This window comes from Onychostoma macrolepis, chromosome 11, assembly GCF_012432095.1.
Source record: "Onychostoma macrolepis isolate SWU-2019 chromosome 11, ASM1243209v1, whole genome shotgun sequence".
Taxonomy (NCBI): Eukaryota; Metazoa; Chordata; class Actinopteri; order Cypriniformes; family Cyprinidae; genus Onychostoma; species Onychostoma macrolepis.
Genome location: NC_081165.1, coordinates 18622600 through 18648026, shown reverse-complemented (window position 1 = coordinate 18648026; position 25427 = coordinate 18622600). Strand labels below are relative to the sequence as shown.

The following is a 25427-nucleotide window of genomic DNA, read 5'->3' as shown; positions in this document are numbered from 1 at the left end:
ATTCAAGCATTATAGGCACTATGGGAACTGTCTGTAACAGTCCTCGCTGGCTTTTTACTTCTTTTTGTGCCTGTGCTGTCTCTCTCGGTGACTTTTAGCAGGGCGCACATGGTGCCCTGCACCCGCAGGGAGGCCACTGGCTCTGTGAAGCCAGCAGCCCTGCACCTGCACAAGCTTCTGAAGCAGTGGGTCATTCGTATTCACCAGGGACATTGTTTTCCCAAAGGAAATGCTGCTAATAGATTAAGCACATAAATTAAGCATAGAAAGTACAGAAAATATTGTCCAAAGCAATTAGTGATGAGACTAATGATGGAGTGTGTGTGTGCGTGTGTGGCTCATGTGATGTAATCAGAAGATTTGTTTCACATTTTTTACACACACACACATACATACACTTTGGTTGCCTTTTTTAACTAAAGTAATTAGACCAGCTCGGCAAAGTCTCCATTCTTTACAAATATCGAAACTGGGCAATGAACCACAACCACTTACTATCAGCGATACTATCAAAAGTAAACAATGCAATCAAACCTTTTATCAACATTAAACAGAAGCCGAGTTAAACATAGTTCAAATGAACAGAATGAATACAAAAAGAAAAAAGCCTTCCATTGACTATCACGGAGTCATTTTAAAGAGTTGGATGCTTCTTTCATTAGCAATCAAACGAAAAATAGACATCAGAGAGGCTCCTTCAGTCACATGTGTTGACACAGGTTTTACATTGTACGTAATAAATATGTTGAAAAGGGTTAGAATATACCTTTAATGTGGCTTCTTGTTTGATTTACAGTATTGTTTATGGCTGAAAGCAGGAAATCCTATAACAGAGGATGAATTTTCTTTAGTGCAGAACCACTGAACTCCTTGGGGATTTGTTTTGTCAAAACTCATTGAATGACAGATGTTTGAGGTACCAGAGTCACAGAACGATGGAGACTGGATGGTGCACATTAGCTAAAAAAAGCTAACCATTAACTAGTCAGTGAGAGCAGTAGGAGTATTTGTGAACCTTTGTTGAAGACACACTTACAATGAAGTAAAGCTGTTTTGTGCCTGATTGGCTGGTAATTTTTTACGATAGGTTAGTTAATTTGACTATATAAAGAAACTGTAAAAAAGAAATGGTTAATAACAGTCAGATGCTTCTATTTTCTCTTTGATATTTTAGTCAGTATGTTTTTAATTATTTTAGAATTATTTTGGTAGCACTTTATTTTACAGTAAGTGCACTTCCCTGGTACATACATGGTAAATATCTTGTACCTACAGGCAAATGAGTGGTAACACAAGGTACTTACCTGAAGTGTATGTACATGGTAACAAATACGAAACACGGCTGTACTTAAGTCGCAGATGCATGGTAATTAGTTTGTACATTTAGACAAGTGTTGGTAAGAACAGTCACTTAAAGGTAGTGCCCGTACATGACAACTAATTAGATACTTTACTGTACTTACTAATGTATAAACATGGTAAATATGTAGTACTTATGGACAAGTGGGTACAAACAGGCAGGTCCTTACAGTATCCATATATGGTAATTAATAAGACACATTACTGTACACACTAATGATATGTACATGGTAAATGTGTAGCACCTGCAGAAAATTGTGCTATTATGTGGTAACAAACAAGACACATACTGTACTTGGTATACAGGTGGTAAATATGTAGTACTTACAAACAAGTATGTGTTAATGTTAAATTGCTCTCCACAACATTGCTTACAAAGTTTGAAGAATTGGTCATTCCTGTGTAATGTTTATGTAAAATGGTGCACTTTTATTTTACAGTCCTATTTCCATATACTTACTATGCAAGTACTGGTGTATGTACCTATTAGTTAATGTACAGAATAAGTTATGCGGTACTCAAGTTGGGGGTATAAACATGGACCAAGGTACTTATTGAGTAATTGATTGTAGATGGTACATAGTAAGTATATGGAAATAGGACTGTAAAATAAAGTGCACCATATTACATAAACATTACACAGGAATGACCAATTCTTCAAACTTTGTAAGCACTGTTGTGGAGAGCAATTTAACATTAACATACACTTGTTTGTAAGTACTAAATATTTACCACGTACCATGTACATATCATTAGTATGTACAATAATGTGTCTTATTAGTTACCATGTATATAGATACTGTAAGGACCTGCCTGTTTGTACCCACTTGTCCGTAAGTACTATGTTTACCATGTGTATATACATTAGTAAGTACAGTAAAGTATCTAATTAGTTATCATGTACGGGCACTACCTGTAAGTGACCGTTCTACCCACAATTGTCTGTATGTACAAACTAATTACCATGCATCTGTGACTGTTAAATACAGCCGTGTTTCTTATTTGTTACCATGTACATACACTTCAGGTAAGTACTTTGTGTTACCACTCATTTGCCTGTAGGTACAAGATATTTACCATGTATGTACCAGGAAAGTACACGTATTGTAAAATAAAGTGCTACCGTTATTTTTAGTATATGATATAACTGAAATGATATGCTTGATATGTTTAAAAAAAAAAAACCCCACAAAGATTGAAGTTATAGTGCATCCAAAAAATGAGCATTTGCTGAAAATGTACATGCCCTCAAGGCATCCAATATGTAGATGGGCTTGTTTCTTCATCAGAACGGATTTGGCTAAATTTAGCATTACATCACTTGATCACCAGTGAATCTATTGCAGTGAATGGGTGCCATCAGAATCAGAGTTCAAACAGCTGATAAAAACATTACACTAATCCAAACAGCTCCACTCCATCAATTATTCCAAATCTGTTCTAAGGAAAAACTAAATCATCTAGATTCAATAAGAAACAAACTCATCTGGATAGTCTGAGGGATGAGTAGGCTACACTTAAATTTTCGGGTGGACTATTCATCAACAAAATCGCTCAAAGTAAAATCTCATAACTGTGAAAATTTCAGCACAATATTTCAGCAGGACTGCTTGTTATTATGAGTAATAAGTCCATGTTTAAACTGAATGCTGCATATTTTGTATAAAAAAGTTTCCATGTCCAATTTAAAGCCATATGGTTGAATCACTTTTCACTAGATTACAATCAGTATAGTTAGCCTAGAAAATCAATAACCCTCTGATCAAATTAGCAATGGAGTCATCTGATATGACACATTTTCACATTGTAGCTTGTTCAAGGGTGGGGTGGTCTTCATTAGATCCGTGTATCCCTCGGGAACACAGAAGGCCAGCAAGCCCTGGAATTCCCCCATCAAAATCTGCTCAGGTGGAAACACCTGTCGCCGTAAACATGACGCATGTCTTGTCTTGTTCTCTTGTGTGAATGGAAATAAATGGACAATTATGAGCCATCTTTATGGACGGTGAATGGATTGGAGGTCAAGGTGTTAGGTTTTGTTGTTACTTCTAGGTGCACTTGATGTTGTTAGAAATGGAAAACCACATTTAGCCTGCCATAGAACTGCCTGACAGCTTCAAATTGGCCTCTTTGTTCTTATTAGTGTGGCTTCACTTGTGTTAAGACTGACGTTGAGTCACGTGGGACATATAGCTCAGGGATATTACAGAAGATTCTTTATTTATGTCAGCAGTCTTGTACCATGCAATTACTGTGAGATTCTGCTTTCTGTATTTGTGTCATGCAGTCAGAACAGGATGATGTGAAAAAATGAAGACTCATTACTGTTGGGAAACCTGAGCCTTGGGGCTTGAGGGGAGGGAGGTTTCGAGAAGGAGAAGAGAGGACTGTTTGTGTCATCATATGTCGTTTCTGTAAGATTTATAATAGACAAATAATGTGTTTAAGTAATGCACTGTGCCATCTCAAGCTTTTTAATATATTTTGATATTGATAATTTAATTATACACTACCATTCAATAGTTAGTAAGTGTGTTATACTCGCAAAGGCTTTTTTAAAATACTATTTAAATGAACAGTTTTACTGAAAAAATTACTGAATACGCAACGAAGACTGAAATGGAGGAGAAGAAATTGTTGAATAAAGCAATTATCTTTGTTTTCTTTGCGCACAAGAAGTATGTTTGTAGCTTCATGAAACTAAGGTTGAACCTCTGATGTCACATGAACTATTTTATCGATGTCTTGACTACCTTTCTGGGCCTTGAACGTGGTAGTTGCATTGCTGTCAGGGTAAGAAAGCTCTTGAAATTCATCGAAAATATCTTAATTTGTGTTCCGAAGATGAACGAAGGTCTTACAGGTTTGGAACGACATGAGGGTGAGGAAATTATTGGCAGAATTTTCATTTGTGGGTAAACTATCTCTTTAAGATTGTCCTGTACCAACAAATGTAATGGAAAATAAAATGATGTGGTAATAATGTCCATATTAACACATTGTAAAATCGTGCATCAGCTATTCATCATTAAAGTCATTTTTTTCCACATGTGAGGGACACAAATAGCATCATTTGACAGCTGACAAGGAGAATCACATCTGAGTTGTTCAAAACAATGAGAAAAAGGCGAGAAAGGAGCGAGAGACGAAAGTCTGTCACTGTGGCTCCTTTCTCACTAGCTAACCTTCTTCCCTCATTTCTCCCGTTATAAGCAGATGGACAGTGGGGGCCAGGAAAAGGAGCTCCTTGGAGTCTGGCGTGGTGTCCATTGTGGGCTTTTGATATTTAAACTCGCCCTCATCTACCCTCAAGGGATGCCCGATTGTCTCCATTGTTCAATAAAAAGTGGGCCAAGAAAGAGAGAAATAAAGAGGGGGGATCTGATTGACATAAAAGGGGAGGGAATGATTGGTAAGATAAAAAAACCAGAAGAAAACAATCTTTGACTGACAGTTTTTACTGGTTCGACCAGATTTGTACCGAAGTGTGTTTTGTGGAGTGCACCAAATATGAGTGTGATGGACAGGAGCACAGAGAGAACACAGCAAGGGAATTTTCCCCCATCGTGAGAGGATTGTTTTTTTTTTTGATGCCAGCAAATAAAGAAGATGAAAAAAAAAAATGTGTGTGTGTGTGGTGAGGGGGGGCTGTCAGGTACTGAAATAACAAGCAACTACAGAAGACAAGCTGCTAGACAATAAATAAAAAAATATACTTTGAAAGAATCCTTTATTATATATAAAAGAACATTCATTTCTCACCACTCTCTTAATTTGCGTTTACAGTTTCGAGGTTATAAATGCTCTGTTTGTGCAAATCATTTCATGTCTCACCTCACCTCAGTGCTCCGTGACACGAACAGACAGCGCAGATGCATGGGAGAGAGAACGATTTTCTGTGCCAGATGTATGCTGTGGGGTTTTAGGGAAAGACCAGCCAAATTGCACACGCTCCCATCTGTACCTCTTGCTGCACATAAACTGAGAACACAGGCCACACAAAGGAGTATCAGGCATGATATTAGCCTCTGAGACAACAGCTACTAAATTGGACTCTAAAGGCCCAATAAATATGCGGAGCAATGAATTTATTATGAAATTAATAAAATGAAACACCCCATTTTTTGTTTGAAAGAGTCAAAATGAGATTATGATGAATGGAAAATCTTATCTGAAAATGAATCAGCGCTTTAGGAAATTATAATATCTCTGGGTTTTATGAGAAATTGAGGACTAGAATGGAGCAACAGAGAAATGTAGGCTAAGTATTCATTTATTTATGAATTATATCCCAAGATTTAGAGGAACCTGTTTTTTTTTGTTTTTTTTGCTTTTAATTTTTAATCAACCAGGGATTTGTTGCCATACACATTTAAACATGCCATAAACCGTCAGCATGTAACCTGCATTGACATGAACTGAGCTAAATGAAAACAGCAAGTCTTTAATTATTCATTCATACATTTGCTGAATGAAATCATGGAACTGATAGCTTACAATGAGTAGCTGATTAGAATTTGGCCTCAAAATAATACCTGACATTACCAGATGAATATATTGCATTTAAAATGAGTGTGTGACATATATAGATAGATACAGTATAATGTAGACTATATATTTGTAAAAATATAGTTTACACAATTTCATTTGTTTCTATAGGCTACTACTATATATTTTTAATTAATAGTATTTATAAAAAATAATCATGTTTGCAGCTCAAAATTTAATAATGGTTGTTTGTTTGAATGAATGAAGTGCTCAAGAATTTCCTACTTTAGATTTTGGCAATGATTCAAATATTTCAGCATTCATGCCACATTGGAAAGGATATCTTGTTTTGTTGTTAGCATAGCGCTAACTGTTGTGCCCCACAAAATACAGGTCATTTTGACCTCTGGTCAAATAAGGGCTCTTTAATTCTGTCATTTAAGTTGTTTAGACTTTTAGTTACATGCTGCAGCTTCTCATTTGTGATGTTTTAATTGGGTCACCATGGGCTCTAGTGGCTAATGTGTTCAGACAATCCTATCCTGTGTGCAATGCTAAATGGCTAATCTCAGCAAAGGTCAGGAAATGAGGGTTTGTTAATGTCGGGATGTCTATCAACCATCAGTCTTAGTTTCTTCTCCATTGTATAACTCTTGCTCATCTCCTTGCGTCGCTGTTAATTAGACTAGCATATCCTTTTAAGGCATTTGAATCGATCTGTTTGTCATTGTGATGGCTTTCAGAGGACACACATTGCTCTTTATCTCGGTGAGGTTACGACGTGGAGTTTATTTTTCCTTCTCCAGGGCCATAACCCAAAGGTCAATGTCACCACGGCTGTTTTGAAGGTCATTATGTGCAGAAGTGTCACACTGTTTTGCCTCTTGGCTTTCGTGTGGGTGAGTCACCCAGAAGGTGATTGTGTTTATAACCTAAGGCGCCATCGCAGGTCAGCTTGAAATGTCAGGGTTTCATTTAGATTTGAGAACATTAAATTAAGATTAGTTTCAATAACACAGTTGCATGGGGGAAGTGGACGCCATAAAAATAATTTATGTTGACATTTAATTTATTTGTGTCAAATGGAGAGTAATTTCTCATTAATGGTGTTTTTATAGGGATCTATTTAATAGCTCAGTTCTGCATGTCACTCTCCATTAAGCTTATTATACTGTCATTGAGATATAGTTCATAATATTATTTTAATTATTTTTTATTTTTAATTAGAATTTTATTTTTTGTAAATCTTATTTTTAATTTGTTTTGTTTTTTGCAAACTATCCCTTTTAAGTGCTGATTTTAGAAAGAATTCTCTCTGCCTGCTACATGTACAGTAGGTCAGATTCAGGGCTTCACCTGATATTCACAGAAACACAGTGACCTGCTTGTTGTGTTAGGTAACAACTCCCTTTATCATATTTCATCATTTAATTCCTGCTTCTTTAATTTAGCCTAAAATGACTGCTTAAAAGTGTTATGCTGATACTTTTAAGATTCGTGGGTATTTTTGGCCGTATTCGTTTCATTTAATTAGCTGAGATGTGATAACCTTGGTTTGGCACAAGTGTTTTGTCCCTAGAAATAATAACCATGCCTGCAGGTGTTTCTCAGAGGGGGGTGTCTGTAATTTGATGCATCTAAAATAACCTTATGGTAAGCAGTGACACTTTTATCCTTGTCTTTTCCCACGGCTCTCAAGAGGATGAGACTGCAGTCGTGATGACAATCTTTCTGTCTTTTTTGTAGTCTGGGAATATTAAAAAAAAATATTTGTAGGCATTTAAAGCTATATAGATGCATGAAAATCAGTGCTAAAAAAGGTTATAATATTTCTCTGTTTCATATTGTTTATGCTCAAAAAAGTGCAAACTTTCATATCAAAAGTGACATTTATAACACCAAAAGATTTATATTTCAAATAAATGCAGTGCATTTCAACTTTGTTCTTCACAGAATTCTGAAAATGTATCAGTTTCAACAAAATTATTAAGCATCATTGATGATAATAATAAGAAATGTTTCTTAAGCACCAGCATATTAGAATGATTTCTGAAGAATCATGTGACACTGAAGACTAGAGTAATGACATCACAGAAATAAATTACATTTTAAAATATATTCAGATAGATAAGTTTAATAATATTTCACAATTTTACTGTATTCACTGTAGTTTTGATCAAATAAATGTCGCCTTTGTAAGCATGTATGCTTTTAAAAAAATTATATTAGATAATTTGAACTGCTCTTTCTTATTCTTAGTCTGAAAGATAATGCAGTAAGTTCATTTCCTATAATTAGTGGCATGGGTCTGTATAATATCCAGAGACACACATGGCCTTGCAGTTGTATTATCCATCCTTTATTCTTCATAGATACAAGTCTGAATAAACCCACGTAAATTTAGTTAGTCTTTTTGAAGGGCCCTTAGCAGCCCCTCAGAGACCTGTGTAGGGTTACAAGTCGCTATCAGTGTTTTCATACAAAGCAGGTGTCTGTTGAGTCCCAATGGGAGGTTACATCATTATCAAAGGCCCCTCATATTAGTTCCTAGGCTTAAACTGCATGTTATGTCATACTGTAAAAAGGAAGCTTTGAATTGATGATCTTTTGGATAAAAAAAAAATCCACTCTCTTTATTTGTGAATGTTATTGATCTGAAGCAGATGTTATGATCTCCATGGCACAGATGGCTTGTCTTGGTTTCATAATTACGTATGCAGGACTGTCTTGTGGTTCTGCAGTCCAGCTGCTTTCCCCATTGTATTCTTAGACGTTGGTGTGTGTGTGCGTGTTTGGGGGGAAGCACACGCGCTCTGGCGGGAGACCAAAGCTTTCCCTCCCTTGTCCAGACTTCTTGAGGGCAGATCGGGGCTCTGCCAGCAATTAACTGAAGAAATGACAACACCTCCTGTTGATAGAGGCTCCTGAAGAGCCGAGGGGTGGGTGGGATTCAGCGGGCCTGCGCACAACAGCCGCTGCTTGACCAACATGTAGGGAAGGGCTTTTTGTTAACACTCACTCTGATTCAGCCTTCTGTCAGTGCAGATGTAAAGTAGGTCTGGAGACTAAACTGAACCGCGACCCCAGGGCTTAACACACTGGATGTCAGACCCATGGTTGACTCTTCAACTGACACAGTTAAATGCTCAGAGCCCTGATCTGTGGCGCTTTTCATCCTAATCCATATGTTTTCGATGTCTGGCCCACAAAAGTTTGCTTTATAGGTCACGTGTGTGTGTGTGTGCACATGTGCTTTTTCTCAAAATGTTTTACTTGATTGATACAGATCAGGAATCTCACATCAGTTTACACCATAGTCATCATCTAAGTCTTGTGTTTAAGAGGAATCTATATGTGGCAAATTTAGGATTTTATTTTCGCCAACAGGAGGAATTTGGTGGAAATCGTTGATATTTGTATGGTTCGCTTGTATCATGTGAGAGAATTATTATAATGTAATTTGAGTTTGTTCTGATTATTGTGGTGTCATTTAGAGAGTTTTTTCCCATTGAAAAAAACATGATACTCATACAGCTGGCTTGAGTAGTGTGAGAGATATTACAAGCATTACAAATCATTAAACAAAATGTGGATTTAATGTGTGAAATGTCTCTAGCTGAACAAATGGAAAGAACTTTGAAATATTATTTCATTCATTTCATATAATATAATATAATATAATATTGTCTTGGCGAGTATTCACATAAACACAGTCAGGTATAACTTCAGTTGACGTAAACAACTGAGAAAGAAAGCGCACGTGTACAGTATATTAGATCCGTGCAGTCAGTCTTAAAGAGACAGCAGTCTATTAAACTGATTGCTGTCTGTGTTGTTGATATTAATCAAACAACAAAAGACAAACGAGAAAATCACTCACTGCTCTTGACTTACTTTTGTAACTGTAATTGTAAGGTTTCATCTGTATTTAGGCATACAACGGAATTTAGGCCGCTGAAAATTATTGGCCGAAAATGGCATTTTCGGTTTTTGGCTGAAGGAGAAAAAACAGTGTTCAAGCGAGCAGTTTTCACTCTCCCTCTAGCTGTTGTCACTGCACGGTGTAATGCTCTGCTCAATATTCTGTTCTATGATTGTGCGTTCTGTTGAGTTGTTCACAACACATGCGAATGCTCCACTTGTGTACCGTTCATGCTCACCGGAAAAGCAAAGTCTGTTCAAATAACACGCCGACAGGACATTTCTATGTAGTATACTTGTTCCTGTTTGCAATCACGCTACTGTGCTGTAACGTAGTGTAGTACAGGTGTACTGGGCAACACTGGTAAAATGACGCTACCCTCTCGTGACGCTATGCTCTGCTTAAGTGCTCTGATAATAATAATAGCTTTGTAAAATTAGGCATTATTTGGATAATTAAACCAAAAATTTGGTTCGATTTAATTCTGTTGCATAGGACTGAATAAAAATAATATATTGATATTTAATATTAGTGCTGTCAATCGATTAATCACATCCAAAATAAAAGTTTTTGTTTGCATAATATATGTGTGTGTACTGTGTATTTATTATGTATATATAAATGCACACACATGCATGTATATATTTAAGAAAAATTTTATTTATATATTAAATATATTTATATATGATATAAATTATATTAATATACATATATACATGTAAATATTTTCAAAATATATGCTGTATGTGTGTGTATTTTATATATACATAAATATACACAATATACACACACATTATGTAAACAAAAACGTTTATTTTGGATGCGATTTAATCTCAATTAATCGTTTCACAGCACTATTTAATATTAATATATTTTTAGTCCAATTTTATTGTTTTACTTTAAATAAAAGTGTGTTTTTTTTTTATTGGTTGGATTTTTTTAAATTTGGTAAAATGTTGGTAAATTCAGAGTTAAATTAAAAAAGTCTTATAAAATAATTTAATATTATTTAATAAAATAATAAATAATTATTAAAAAGCATTTTCGTTTTGATTTTTAGCCAAGTGCATCCAGATTTTTTGGTTTCAGTTTTGGCCTAGGATTTTCATTTCGATGCATCCCAAGTATTTATTTATACAGTGAAGACTATCCAGTGTTAGTCGTCTTTGTTGTTTATGACCCTGACAGGGATGGTGCATTGGCTAATCAGCATCCAGGACCGTTTTCATAAATATGGATATAGATATTGCATCGTTTATATTGATTTCATTTCCTTTTTTTGACCAGCTGCTTCCAGTTGTTTCCTCTCTCATTGTCTGTAATTATCTGTCTCTGTCTTTATGCGATCTGTTAAGTAGTAGTTCAGAGAAACCGTTTACATCACCTAGAACATTCTGATCCAAACACTCTGACATTTTACACCTCTAATAGCCCTGCTGTTCAGGGTCTTCATTGAATTACAGAGTCTACCCATGTTCCTGCTTAAGCTAACCCGCGAGCCAGCGGCTTATTGGGGGGAAACTCAGACAGCCAGGTACCCTGCTGTTAGAGTTATTGTGTTTGTGTTAGGTTTGTGGCCTACCTGACATCTGCTCTGTGGTTGGACAAGGGATATGAGCTTAACCTATGACACTTCTACTATTTAATGGTTTACATAACCCATGTTCATGAGACACTTTCTATTTATGAAACTACTGAATCCATTTGTATCGTAACATTTTTACATTTTGTGTTAATGATATGTGAATATGAGCTAAAGCAAGAAACGAGGAACTGAGGGAGTGATTTTCACTTTAAAGTGCCCAAAAGAAGAGCTTCAGGATATATATGAAAGTGAATCAATATCATTGATCTGGATAGAATTTATGTTGTTTCGTGTCATAAAAGTCTCTTTTTTCTTTCTTTGATTTTTTTTTTTTTTCCTCTTTATGTGGCTGTTAAATATATGTAAGAAGAGAGTGAATTGGATCATGGAAGAAAGGAAGGACTGTCTCAAGAGTCGCAAGACTAATGTGGATGTATCTGCTTGGCCTTCGGCAGCAGCTGTTCTGAAGGGCCACCATTAATTTGACCCTCTGACCGGCTCTGTACGCAGCAGGATAAGTGGAGGGGTCTTTGGATCAATGGAGGGTGGGACAGACTAGGACAGAATGTGTATGGAGGGGTATAGACCTGATAAACGAAAGACCAGCTGTCCCCAAGAGCTGCCAGACCTCATCAGCAGGATCAGAGAGAACTTTTCAATGTTTTTTGTACTCTTTACAGGTCTATTAGAAATGCACCCCAGGTCTTTGGGAAACGCACCCCAGAATAGGTAACATCTATTATAGGTTTAGTAGATATCGAAGATGTCAAATTTGATTTCTGGTGTTCATGGGAAAACTGGCTTATGATGTATAATGCCTCTTATTGACTAAGGAAGTGATTTATCACATAAACAGATGGGAGGCATGGGAACTAGCATGTGCACCTGGATACTGCTTCATCTAGATGACTTTAACACTTTGTTGACCTGACCAACCATTGAGAATAGGATAGATGCCAAGTGCTATTAGCTAACATGCAGAATGCATCTTCCTTACGCGTGCTGTCTTTGAAACAAGACAAAAGCTGTCTTTAAAGGAATAGTTCATCTAAAAATTAATAACTTGATTTTTTTTAAAGAAAATAAGTATTTTATTCAGCAAGGATGTAGTAAATTGATCAAAAGTGAAAATAAAGACATTTACAAAATATTTAGATTTCAAATGAATACTGTTCTTGAATAACTTTTTTTTGCAATATGTTTATGCAAATAAATGCAGCCTTGGTGAGCTTTTTTCTTACTGATCCCAAGGGTAGTGCATGTCTAGAATAAACTATTCCTTTAACTGGTAATACCAGTAACCCTACAATTATGTTGATCTGGCTATGCACAATGTTTTATCTCTTGTCCTTTTATACACAAACAAGTGTTCAAAAGCCGCTGGGTTACATGACCGAACATGTCAGAGTGGGATGCACTCCAGTGGGACTCTCATGGACCCGTTTCAACTCATTACTGACAGCTTTTGTACATGGCCTCTCTCATAAACCTGGCAGCTCCCATCCTTCCCAAGTGTGCTCTTCAGACCTCTCGTTAGTCTCTAATGAGCCGCCCCGTTGATTGCTGAAAAAGAAGAAAAAACAAAACAAAAAAAACAGGAACATCCAGTTTGTCTCATTCCATCTTTCATCTCCCCCTGACACAGACAAAGGAAGTCTTACTTTGCTCAAACAGCCATGATGCTCCACTGTTGTGTCTCTTTGTTTTACTCATGTCCTGTCCTGGAGTTCCACGAACAACAAGAGCCTTTCTATCTTTCTCAAATAGATTCATATTCCTCTATCCTTTCTTCTCCTGTCATCTCTTTCTCTTCTTCCACCCCTCTCCCGCTCTTGCTCTTTTTAACCCATGCCCCTCCCTATCCTTCTGCCTTTGTGTCCCTCAAGCTGGTTTAAATATTTAAACAATGCAATTAGCGTTACACCTGATGCAATTGAAAGACATGGCATGGCATGGCAACACAGCAGGAATGTCTTTGCTCATAGCCCTTTAATGTCTGCATGACGTGAATACATGTTTCATTACTTCAGAACTTATTGAATTAAAATCTCTGAATGTCACTTTATTGAAAATCTATTATGTAGCGAATGTTTTTTTTTTTTATCACCCAGTTTAATAAAGGCCCTTTGAAGTGAATTGATAAATTTATGTAAGAAAATATCCAACCTTATTCAGTACTGGTTAAATACCATAAACAAATGATTTGCATTGTGTTAATGTTCTCAAACATGCATTTATCACTAGCGGCACCACAATTTCTAAAGTATGTGAAAGGTTTATGAAAGAATTGTATTGCTTTTTTTCCTGTTCTATTGAAATCTGGAATTATTTCTTCATTTCTTCAAATTGAAATTAGGGGAGAAAATGCATTTATTTCATATTTCTTCATTAAAGGTACTAAAAGAATCATTAACAGAACCGTTAAGAAACCAAATCATTAATAGTAGTTGTTCAAAACCAGAATCATTCAATTCTTTATTATTTCCATCCCTATCAGATGCAAGTTGTGTCAGGGAGTTTCAGTCCTGTTTCTAATGTTTTTTTCTGTTTCTCACTGCTTCCCCAGAGTGATTTTGATCTTCCAGCTCCTTGTTGTTTCTGTGCCAATCATGAAGAACTGAAACAAACCTTTTATTTAGGCTTACTCCCTCTGTTTTGCATCTGCCAACACAGGAGCCCCCACAAAAGACGTCAGTGGAAAGGAAAAAATGTGAAACATTTCTCATAATAAGGGAAACCCATTCTGCCCTTCACTGTGCTTGGACTGTCCATGTTTGAGGTCACAAGCAAATACACTACAGCAACAAACACTGTTTAATCTCCACATTCCTTGATCTGAGTAGCAAACTGGGGAATAGAGAAGTTACTGCAGTGTTTAATCTCTCTTTGCATTGAAATTAGGTTTTGAGCTGTTATCTTTGTATTCATGCTTGCTGTTCGACTCCTGAAGATAGATATGCAGTCACAGAGGCCCCTTATCATAATTGAATGTGCTTACCTTTGGAAACTAAATACCTTCAAATTGCAAAGCCACCTTGGAGACACAGGATCAAGGGTCCTGCTTAGAGTTAAGCTGTCAATCACCTGCAGTCCTTGGCTTTTAGATGGTTTAAGGTAAGCTATAGTAATTTGGCTTGACCTGCGCACTTCATTTAGACATTGAGATGTGAGTTTCTTGAAAACATTCTGATTTTAATTTGTTCCATACATATGTGCAAAATAATCACAAAAATGTAATGGGAACGTTACCCCAGACACTGACAAGTGAAGCTTAATAAGGTTTTTATGCTTAATTTATGTCCCGGGTACCGTAAATTCAAGCATTGGTCCTGTATGAGGGTACTAGATGGTACAAAGCTGGTACTTTGACACATACCTGTATAAGATGGTACTGCACAATTGCCATATTCATATACCATGGTTTATGAATTAATACTTTCAGCAAGGTTGCATTAAAATGATTAAAAGTGACAGTAAAGACATTAATGTTACAGAAATATTTCAATTAAATGCTGCTCTTTTGAACTTTTATTCATTAAAGAATCCTGGAAAACTGTATCAAGGTTGTCAGAAAATATTAAGCAGTACAACTATTTTCAACACTGACAATAATAAGAAATGTTTCTTGAGCACCAAATCTTCATATTAGAATGATTTCAGAAGGATCATGTGACACTGAAGACTTTATTACATAAGTAAATTACATTTTATGTATTAAATATATTAAAATAGAAAAGCTGTATAAATTATGATCATTTTACACAAATTACTGCTTTTACTGTATTTTTTTTATCAAAAAATCTAAACTAAAATATATAATTCCATAGTACTTTTTAGTATTCTTTTTTAGTTCATTAATTATGCAGCAATCATTGATTAAAATATGATAAGCCAACTACATCAGAATAACATGCATGACATATTTGCAATTATTGCTGCATATTGTCAGACTGTCCAACAGCTCATTTTAATTAGAATCATCTCAGAAGGTGTTTACATTATTAGATTGCTCCTAATGATGTTGCTATGAAACTGTTTGACCTTGCTAGAATGTCACATACTGTTATATTATCAACATGCGCTGAGCAACGGATATCTTAAATGAATGTGGAATTAAGTGTTACTTCTTTAATGAACCTTTTTTGTTTGTTTTGACTCGAAGCAAGAGGTTAAATATCTTTATCATATAACTAACTCTCTGGCACTGGCATCTATCGGTCTCTATTAGGCTTCTCTAATCATATATAGTGAGTATTTACATGTTGTTGACATCGTATTGATTTGTCAGTAGGTGACATGAGGACGAGTAGGGAGTGAAAAGGGGTCCAGACGTACACGAGATTGAGACGCGGGTCGAAATGGAGAGGTCAAGCTCAGAGGGAAAGCCTGGAGGAGGGGAGAGTCTTCCAGCCCAGCCTGAGAAACACTAAATCCCCCTCAGATGAGAGCAGGCGGTATCCCGCTCAGAGGGGGGGAGGACCGCCTCAGTTTTACATATATGTCATGAGTTTGTGTTTTTCCTTGATGTGTGTATGTGTTTTTTGTTCTGTGGAGCATGTGTGTGTAGATCTTTTTCAAAGGGGGGAGGGGTCTGCCCACATGGCGATTAATTATTCATAAGGTGGGCGGGGAGAAGTCAAAGTGGGAGGTGGCAGACGGGGGGAATCTGTGTTTGCTGTGCGTGAGGGAGGGAGGCAGAAAGAGAGAGGGAACATCAGAGACAGTTAGTAAGGGCTTGAGGTAAGGATGCACAGAGGCATAACAGTCCCCAGAAGACACGTCTTTAAGGAACTACACACGTGCTTTGCTTCTTGATGGCACAGGCTGTAAGCCACAGTGACCTACTCCTCTAGTCAAAGGATTTTAAAGCAAGCAAACAGCCAGCACAAATAAATGAGGAATCTACACTACTAGAGATGACAGGCCAGCTCACTCTTACCTGTTACGGAGACCTTCTTGCCTAAGAGGTAAATTGGATTTGTTTTCTTATGTATTTCATTGGTGTGTCTCTGCCTGGATTCAGAAGCAGACTACAGAGGGCTGATAATTGCCTTTTTTGTTTCTGGAAGGAGAGAGAGGGCTTGCCAGCATGTGTCTTTTTTCTTTCATTCATTCTTATGTGTGTTTCATCCCACATGCTGACTGCGTTACACCGGGCTTTGTTGGTCTGACATGTTTAGACTTGTGGATCTTATTCTGTTATTTTAGTTAGCTATGTTAAGCGTTTAATAAACATTAAAAATATATAAAAGATTGGCAAATTGTATTTAGTGTTATTGTCTCAATAATTGTTTGCCTTTGAGCTGTGATTTTGGTTGGTTACGGTGGCTGCACACTATTCTAATAAAGGGCCTTTTGAGACTTTGTTTTTTAATGAGTTTCCACTTGTAGTCTGCATGATGAGTAATGTATTATTTGCCAAATAACGTGAAAAGGGCATTTTGCATGTAAATTTATGAGTTAGTCATTTTCTAAATTAGTCAGACATTTATTGATGAGTGGTTGGCTACATATTGATGTCTGTGTTGGACGCTGGGATACATGTTGCGGCCGTGACCTTTGTGAACTCTGTTGCATTGCCCTCTCGCACTCCTTCTAAAGTCTTCTGTCTGTTTGCATATTTCGCTGCCACTACATCACTGAATGTCATCTTCTGTCAGACTGAGGAGTAGTCTTTGTTTTACTGTTAAAAAAAAACAACAAAAAAAAAAAACTAGAGCTGTCAGTCAGATGCATCATTTCTATCATTTACTGAAGAACATACACTAACAGAAGCCAGCTGCTCTTGACAACCTCAAGCACAACCTATGAGCTGTCATCGTCTGATCTGTGTAGATTTATACTCTGCAGTGTTGTTTCTTTCTTTGTCTCAGTGTGGTAAAGGTCTAAATGAATGATTGTAACTGTTCAACCAGATCTGATTAGAATACTCGCTATTTATTTCAACACACAATTAAACAGCAATTAGACTACACTAATGAAAGTGTTTTAGGGTATTTTTTTCTTTTATTTGTTCTCATTCTCAACATCTCTTTTTTTAGTATTTTCCCCCTTTCTCTTCATCTCTGCTTACACAGTTATTTGACAGTTTTGCATTTTAACACAGCTTAAAGTACAATGAACTATTACCGTATTTAGCGTTTATTATAAAGAGATCAGTTTATTGTGACAATATCATTTAAAAACAGTTCCATACATATCCTTCATAAAAGATAAGACTGAACTCTTTCCATTCTGTGCAACAGTTTACATAAAAATAGCTATTTATGTAAGTATAGCGATAGAAAAGAAAGAGAAATTAGTTCTGCATTGTTTGTATAGACAGGTAGTCCCGCCTCCAAACTCTTAGGATTGGTTAAGCCAGAATTTGCCAGATGTTGGTCCTATCAGATATTGTATTTTTTATATTTTAAAAGCTTCACAGTGTTAATTCCTTTAGATAAGTCAAATGTCTTACTTCTAGTTGTCTGTTCTCATTAATGCTGAAATAATTACGCATTCTCCTTTGAAGAATTGAAATGTGTGCAGTGGTGAAAGCAGCTGTTTCATATTTATAACATAGCAGTCATGCATAGTCAGAAAAAGGCTGTTTGCTGTCCAGACTTTGATGTTTTCTAGGAAACTCTTGGAATTGATATGCAGCATTCACATGTGGCTGATGGCGACATGTCAGGATTTGTTCTGCCATGTGTATCTCTGCAAAACACATGGGAATAAATGGCTAGTGTCATTTTACAAAAGAGCTTCTGTCGCGCCTTAATGTAAATATTGTTAGTGGCCTAGACCGGAACCATGTAGAGTGAAGTTCTGGATGAATGCACCTGAAAAAAGGCGAAAACATCTTAGACTTGTGACAATGACATTATGAGGTTGCGTAATATCATCAGCGCTGTTGAATCAGCCATACAACCGGACATGCAATACAAGGGGCAGATTGTGTAGATCTATGTGTTTCTGTGTATGGGGGGCTGGAAAGCCCATCGCTTTGTGCGGGCTGAACAGGAGGAGGTTAATGTACTCACAGATAATGCACAGAGATGCTCTTTCACTGTAAAGTGCTGTCAAATGATTAATTGTGATTAATCACATCCAAAATAAAAGTTTTTTTTTTACATAATATATGCGTGTGTACTGTGTATATTTATTATGCATATATATAGACACACACATACAGTATACATTTTAAATAGGCCTATTTATACATATATAAATATGTGTCTGTATATGTAAATATATATATATATATATATATATATATATTTATGTGCTATATACCACAAAAAAAGTAAGCTTATGCGATTCCTTCTCACTTCTCATCATGCCTGATGGTTTACCAATAAAATGTGCACTGATTGCACAAAAAGGTTGAATTACTTTGTAAAATCACTGTCTGGATTCAGTAATATACTTTCATATAATTTACGCTGCCTTTCAGAGTGGATAAATGCCCTGTTATAGAATAAAAGTGGTCTGGTACTGCTCATTTACGTCCTGAGATCGGGCCAGACGTGGATGGATTGCTCCAGAACGTCTCCAATTAGTCCAGGTCTGTGTGGTTTAAAAAGCCTTCTGCTTTCCATAATGAGAGATTTAGCACTGGTGACACTGGCAATGCTCTTTTGGAGTATTAATCGTTTCCCTTGTGTTTGTGTCAAGACTAGCTAAGCTCTTCTTCTGCCCATGTGGTGCTGAGTGAATCTACATAGTCTGTTGTGGCAAACTCAGCAAAATTACCCTCATATGCAGCATAATTGCACTCACAGCTGTTAGTCAGCACTTCCAGACCTATGCTTCTGTTTTATAATATCGTAATAGTCTTGCAGGTAGGCTACAGTAAGATCATACTGTAAGAACTGACATTTTGAAGAGAGCATGGAGCCAGATGCTTGAATCCCAGATGGGGAACAGTTGTTGGACCCTTGAGCATTGCGCTTGAATTGCGTGATTTTTCCTGCTGATGGTGTGTGACTGAAAGAGTAACGTGCTGCAATGTGATGTAATTTAATAATACACACATTCATTCAGAAACATATTGAGGATCACAAAAAAGCTATACACGTTCCTGTATTGCCAAGATCACCAAAAGACAAAGGCTCATATAAGAAACTACAATATTAGCACACAATCAAAAGCTTGAGTACATTTCTTCTTTCCTGCATTTTTCATCCATTTGTGGCTATTATTGTAGCTCAAAGCTGCCAGAGCATGTTTTATGGATGTTGCATGACAGGCGAAGACAGAAACGTGTTAGTAGCATGCAGAAATAATCCACACACATTTCCTGTGACTAAAAGGGATGCGCTGTATTACATGCCTAAAATCTACCAAAAAATGTGAGAAATAAATTCAGAGGTATGATTTGTATGCCTCTAAAATGCATTGACCTGAATTATGACCTCGTGTTGCCTCATGCGCACAATCACAGTGCCTGAGGGCAACAGTACGAGCTGAAGCAAACATGAAGTTCAACAGAGCCTGGCGTGGAATACACATGAGTCTGATTCATCAGACGTCAGTCCGCTGTGATTTGCTGGTGTCTTCAGATCTGAGAGAAGGGTAAATCTTTAGGTTTTAGCATAAACTACAGAATTAAGAAAGCACTGTAAATAGCATGCGCATATATTATCTTCAGTGCCTGAATGCACCAACAGCATTGACCCTGTGGCATTTGGAACAGGTTCAATCGGAATGGTTTAAGGACAGAGATGGTCTCCCACAAAGCTGGTCCTCTCTTTGCTTCAGGGGCTTGAAAAACAGCTCATGAACCCTTTGGATCCTCTGAGGCGAAGCACAAAGTAATTAGCAGTATTTCTTAGGGATTTTAGGGATTCTCTTTGTTTGAATATGATTGTGCTTGTGTGAAACGTGTTTCAAGTGTGATTATGGGTTTCTTAGCAGCATGCTTGTCATGTTTCAGAGCTGTGTTGTCTTTGAGGAGCCTTTGTTGAAGAGTTTATATACCACAAATTGTCTAATCTTTTTTCCAGTACCCCTCCATTGACACCAAACCAGAAATGGGCTCATTTTTAATTGTTTAACATATAGTTTAATATTTATGAAATATTTGTGATTGTTTTACTTTTCTTTTTTTTCTTCTTTATTTATTTTGTAATTTACCTTTTATAGATTTAACAAAGCAAGATCAGAAATCTTTGCAAATACCTCCCTGGAAACTGTTAAAATGGGGTTTGCGGAGCCTTTGATTTTGGATCATTGTTTTAGATCTTTTAGCTGCGTTTTTATTTAATCATTGAGGTTAAAACATCATGTCTATTCTTTGTCTGTAAGAGGAACATGTTCTCAGTTGCCATCTCATTCGTTGATTGGCTTTCTCTATTCTGAGAGCTTTAATGGCAGCGTGTGTCCAGAATAATCACAAAAGAATGAAAAGCCCACCCTCCTAAATTAGCTCCAGGGGCGTTTCTTGTAGTTGTTATTGTGCAATGGATGGATTTCTGAGGTTTAATTAATGGATTTGTCAGCAGCTCATCTTCCAGACCCCCCCTTCTCTATCACACACTCATTCACACATAGACTCAAACACGCATGCAAATTCAATCAAACTCACAGATAAGCACGCACAAACATTCTAACGCACGTTTCTTATCATTCGGCAGTGAGCAGCCGTCTCTAGAGACTATATTCACACCCTTCACACAATCCTCCTTATGATAAGTGCGAATGAAGGAGGAGCAAAACACAGGGAGGAGCAGGGAACCCGTGTCCCAGGAGGTGGGATGGCACAGCTACGACCATTAAGAGATCCAGAATGTATTTAATCACCAAGGTAACCCCAGGCAGATGGACACATCCAGGAAATGAGTCCCAGCAGCTATTTTTGTGAACCATCACTCCTGCTAACCACACTGTAAAAATAAACAAGCAGTCTTAAAATAAGGTTTACTTGAGAAGCAAAATGACATAAATATATATATACATATACACACATATTAGATGACATATATATAACAGAGGAAGTTAGATTTTTATGATACTTTATGGTTTCTGATTTTTAATGATACATCAGTCACTTCATCATCTGAAAAAAAATCAGTAGGGTTTTTCGTGAGCTTCACAGGAATCAGCATTCATTAAATATTCATAACTGGCCTATATGTGACCTCTCAATCTATATGTAGGCTATAAAACATACAGAAAACAGGCAAAGGCTAGTTTGAGCTAGTTTATTTTGATTTAATTAAATGGTCACTAAAATGCTTAAAAAGGGAAATTATTCAGAAATATACTGTGTGGGATATTTTTAGCAGAGTTTTTTTTGTTGTTGAATCCTGTTTTGTACAGTAACACACAGCTGCTGCACTTCTAATGAACCCTTATTACTTAGTATCCAAGCAACAGCACACATATGCCTTTACACCATTTTTATTTGCCATTTTTATGCCTTTGAAAGCCTTTCATTTAACAATGTGGTGCTTAACAGACCTGATAATATAAATAAAAAGGTTGTGCATTTTGTACCTTCTCTCTTGACTTAAAAAAAAAAAACACACTGCCACCCCATAACGGATACGCACACGCTGGCTTGGTAATGGGCGTTGCACACTTCTCCTCTGGGATGAGTGTTATTCTAAAAAAAAAAAGAAAATACACACAAACACCCCTCACCCGATGTTGTTGCTATGGAGCCCTAGCGACCAGGTTGTCTACGGCGGCAACTCGGGCGAGAAGAGTTTGGATTATAAGCAGCTGGGTTGCATTTCTGTTCATATGTGGTCAGGAAGAAAATAAGCAGATTAAAAAAAACAATGAAGTGACTTAAAAACATATATTAGTATGTATGAATTGGGTCATTAGCAGGAGAGCTGGGTTTGGGTGTGTGCGCTGTAGGATTGGTTACTGTTGTCTGCCCACCTATCGCTGTCTCTCCCGAGGCACAAACTCATCTCGTCTTATTGAGTTACAGGATATCCACACGGCAAAAAAGATTTTTATAATCCACTAAAACAGAATAAATAGGATAAAATAAAAAATCAATACAAGAACACATCAAAGAAGGTTTTCGATTGCTCTGTTTACTCCAATGTGTGACCTTTCGGTGATTGGATAAATACTGAATTAAACAGTGCAGGAGGAAATGAGAGGAAACCGAATGTGCTGGCGGAGATTAGGCAGAATCCAATTTCACTTTAGAATGGAAGAGACTAAAGCTGTGCTGAAAGGATGTAGGAGGGTGGTCGTCTTTAAGGGTATAGGAGAAGAAGGGGGTCTTAAATATTTCAGCTGTGGCACAGCATGTTTTAGACATGCAGTAGACCGATAAAACCCACTGCTAGGTGTACAAACTCCCTTTAGATATCTGATTCAGAACATGTAATGGTGTATAGAACTACTACTGACCTCAATCAGACACATTTCATTGGGGGCATTTGAAAAGGGGAAAAATAGAAAACCTTTTCTTTCTTTTTTTTGTAACATCTCTGGGATGATGATGGTTAGATTTGAGAAGGATTTGAATGATCATTTGGGGGACACAAAAGAGTTTGCATTAATCTGTAGTTGTTCCTTCAATATCTAATATTGGCAACACTTGAATTGTTGAATTGGCAATATTTAATGCTGAATTATCAACATTTAAATTCATATAATATTGACTTATACACTACTGTTCAGGTTTGAAGTTGGTAAGATTTTTTTATGTTTTTTTAAGTCTCTTATGCTAAGCAAGGCTGCTTTTTTTTGTGATTAAAAATACAGTATTTAATTTAGTGGTTTTCAATTTAAAACATAGAATTAAAAAAATATATATTTTTTGTTTGTTTTAATATATTTTAATAATTTAGTCCTGTGGTGGCAAACCTGAATTTTCAGTGTCACACGATCCTTTAAAAATCATTCTAATATGCTGATTTGGTGTTCAAGAAACATTTCCTAGAAATATTATTGTCAGAGTTGAAAACTGTTCTGTTTTTGTTGTTGTTTTTGAAACCATGATGCATTTTTTCAGAAGTCTTTCATTAACAGAAAGTTCAAAATCATTTGTTTGAAATTTTGATATTATATTATATTAAAATGTCAAACAAATGATTTTGAGCTTTCTGTTATGATATAATATAACATTTTGTATGATGTATTTTCTGTCACTTTTGATCAAACTTACGCTGCAAAAGCAAACATATTGCAGCATGGTAAAACAATGTTGTGTTTTTATAATTTATCCCCTTCAAAGCTTTCTAAAGAAAATTAAGTACATTCATTCATTCATTTTAAATATGTCAACCTAAATAATCAACCATTATTCAAAGTCATTTAAAACCAGTGATGTCAAAAATGTCTTTTAAATTTGTTTATTTGTCACCACAAGACCATCAGAGCATCATGACCCAGATCTTCTCCTTGCCGCAAGGATCCCCCTCATCCCACCTTCAGTAGAGTAGGTCAGCATCTGGCAGCTTCCGGTACAACATCCAGACAGCTCTTGCCTCTTCTGGTTGCATATTACTAGATCTGCTTTGAATCCACAGCAGAGAGAACTTCAGACTAACTTTTATGCTTAAACGTCTCAACAGTGTCATTTTTCAGGTTTTTGCAGGTGTTATTATACATCAGGTAATATTTGACAGCAGTGAGTGGGAGGGGGAGGAAGAATTTCGGCTCTAATCAGGAAGAGGCGGGATTGATTTATCGTTCCCCTTAGGGCTGAAGATACGCCTCTTTCACCCCATTGCTTTTCCACCGTCTTCCTCCCTCCCCCGTCTTCCTCTCACTTTCCACCAAACTACTTTTCATTCTGCTCCTCCAAGGTCCCCCTTTTCTGCGTCCCCTCCCTATCCTCTCCCTGCCGCCCCCTCCCCTCATTTATTCTCTCCATCCTCTCTCCTGGTATAACTAGGTCATTCTGCAACATTGAACCATCGCTCCTGCCAACCATGTGATCCACACAGCTCTGCACACTCATCTGTCTTACCTTCACTGAAGTCTTAGTTTATTTGTCCAGCCCCTTTATTGCAAGTTAAAGCATAAGTATGTCCACAACCAAGCTTTAGTTGGATAACATTGCATATTGGACCGTTTTGCCCATCTGTGTGGACCGTTATTACCGTGGCCTTCTGACCTGTAAAGGCTAATAAGATACGGTAATGGACGGTGTCAGAGGTCACACAGGAAGTGTATTCTGTGAGGAGCAGATGTTACTGGACAATATGAGATATTTGGGCAACAAACAGACAATAGATGTAAAACTAAAGGAGCATGTAAACATTGCGCTTCGAGGGAGGCAAGAAGAACCTTTTGTGAGCTCCTGGGAAGAGGTCTGGTGAAGTGTGAGCAAGAGGCTGTGTGTATGATTGCATGACTGATGGGTTGTCTGGTTGTCAATGAGAACAGAAGTTCATACCACCTTCCTCCCGGCTTTTGTGGATGTTTTTGGTTTGACGTGTCCTCATGTCTGTCCTTTCCCTCAGAACTGTCCACATTTATTACACAAAAATAGGGCTGTCATGATTCCTCTATTCAATTCGAGTACTCGATTTAAAAAAAATCCTTGAATGTATTTTGTGGAGTAACCGGCAAAATACCGTAAGTGGCGCATTCCACGGAGAATCTATGGAATGCATTATTAGACCATTTTCCAAGGCTACATGGTTAAACCCATTTAAAAATTATAATAAAGCATAATGCTGTAGGCGCCAAGTGTGTTGACATACAGTGCAAATGCGCTCACGGTGACCCGAGTTCGATTCCTGTCTCGAGGTTCTTTGTCGGTCCCACTCCCCTCTCTCCACCCCATGCTTTCCTGTCATCTCTGTGCTGTCTTATCTCAATAAAAGGCATAAAAAGCCCATAAAAATATAAAAAACACATAATGCTATTGTGAATTCAGAAACGCTATAATTCAATTAAATAAATATATGCAATGCAGGTTTAATATATGTGCTTTAAATATATACATGCCTGTAGGCTATGTACCTGCGTCTCAGAGCGGCTCCATTCACATTAAATGCTGCTCCACACAAACAGTTATCATTTAAATGTGTGGAGCGTCTTAAACTTCATCTACATCTTGCTGTGAGTTTGGGGTTATTAGGTTCATCTGGGAATGCACAGTGCACCATT

At 36.9% G+C, this 25427-nt stretch overlaps 1 protein-coding gene across 19 annotated transcripts in view; it reads left to right on the top strand.

The window, feature by feature from the left end:
- nfasca (neurofascin homolog (chicken) a) overlaps window positions 1-25427 on the top strand; it is a 91286-nt gene that overhangs the window by 5771 nt on the left and 60088 nt on the right. For 3 of the 19 annotated variants that reach the window (XM_058791132.1, XM_058791117.1, XM_058791133.1), the window contains exon 1: window positions 16066-16321. The exons of the other annotated variants lie outside the window; for them this stretch is intronic. The gene's annotated coding sequence lies outside the window, so the exon portion shown is untranslated. Of the gene's footprint in view, window positions 1-16065; window positions 16322-25427 lie in introns of those variants that run through there. 19 annotated transcript variants of the gene reach the window in all.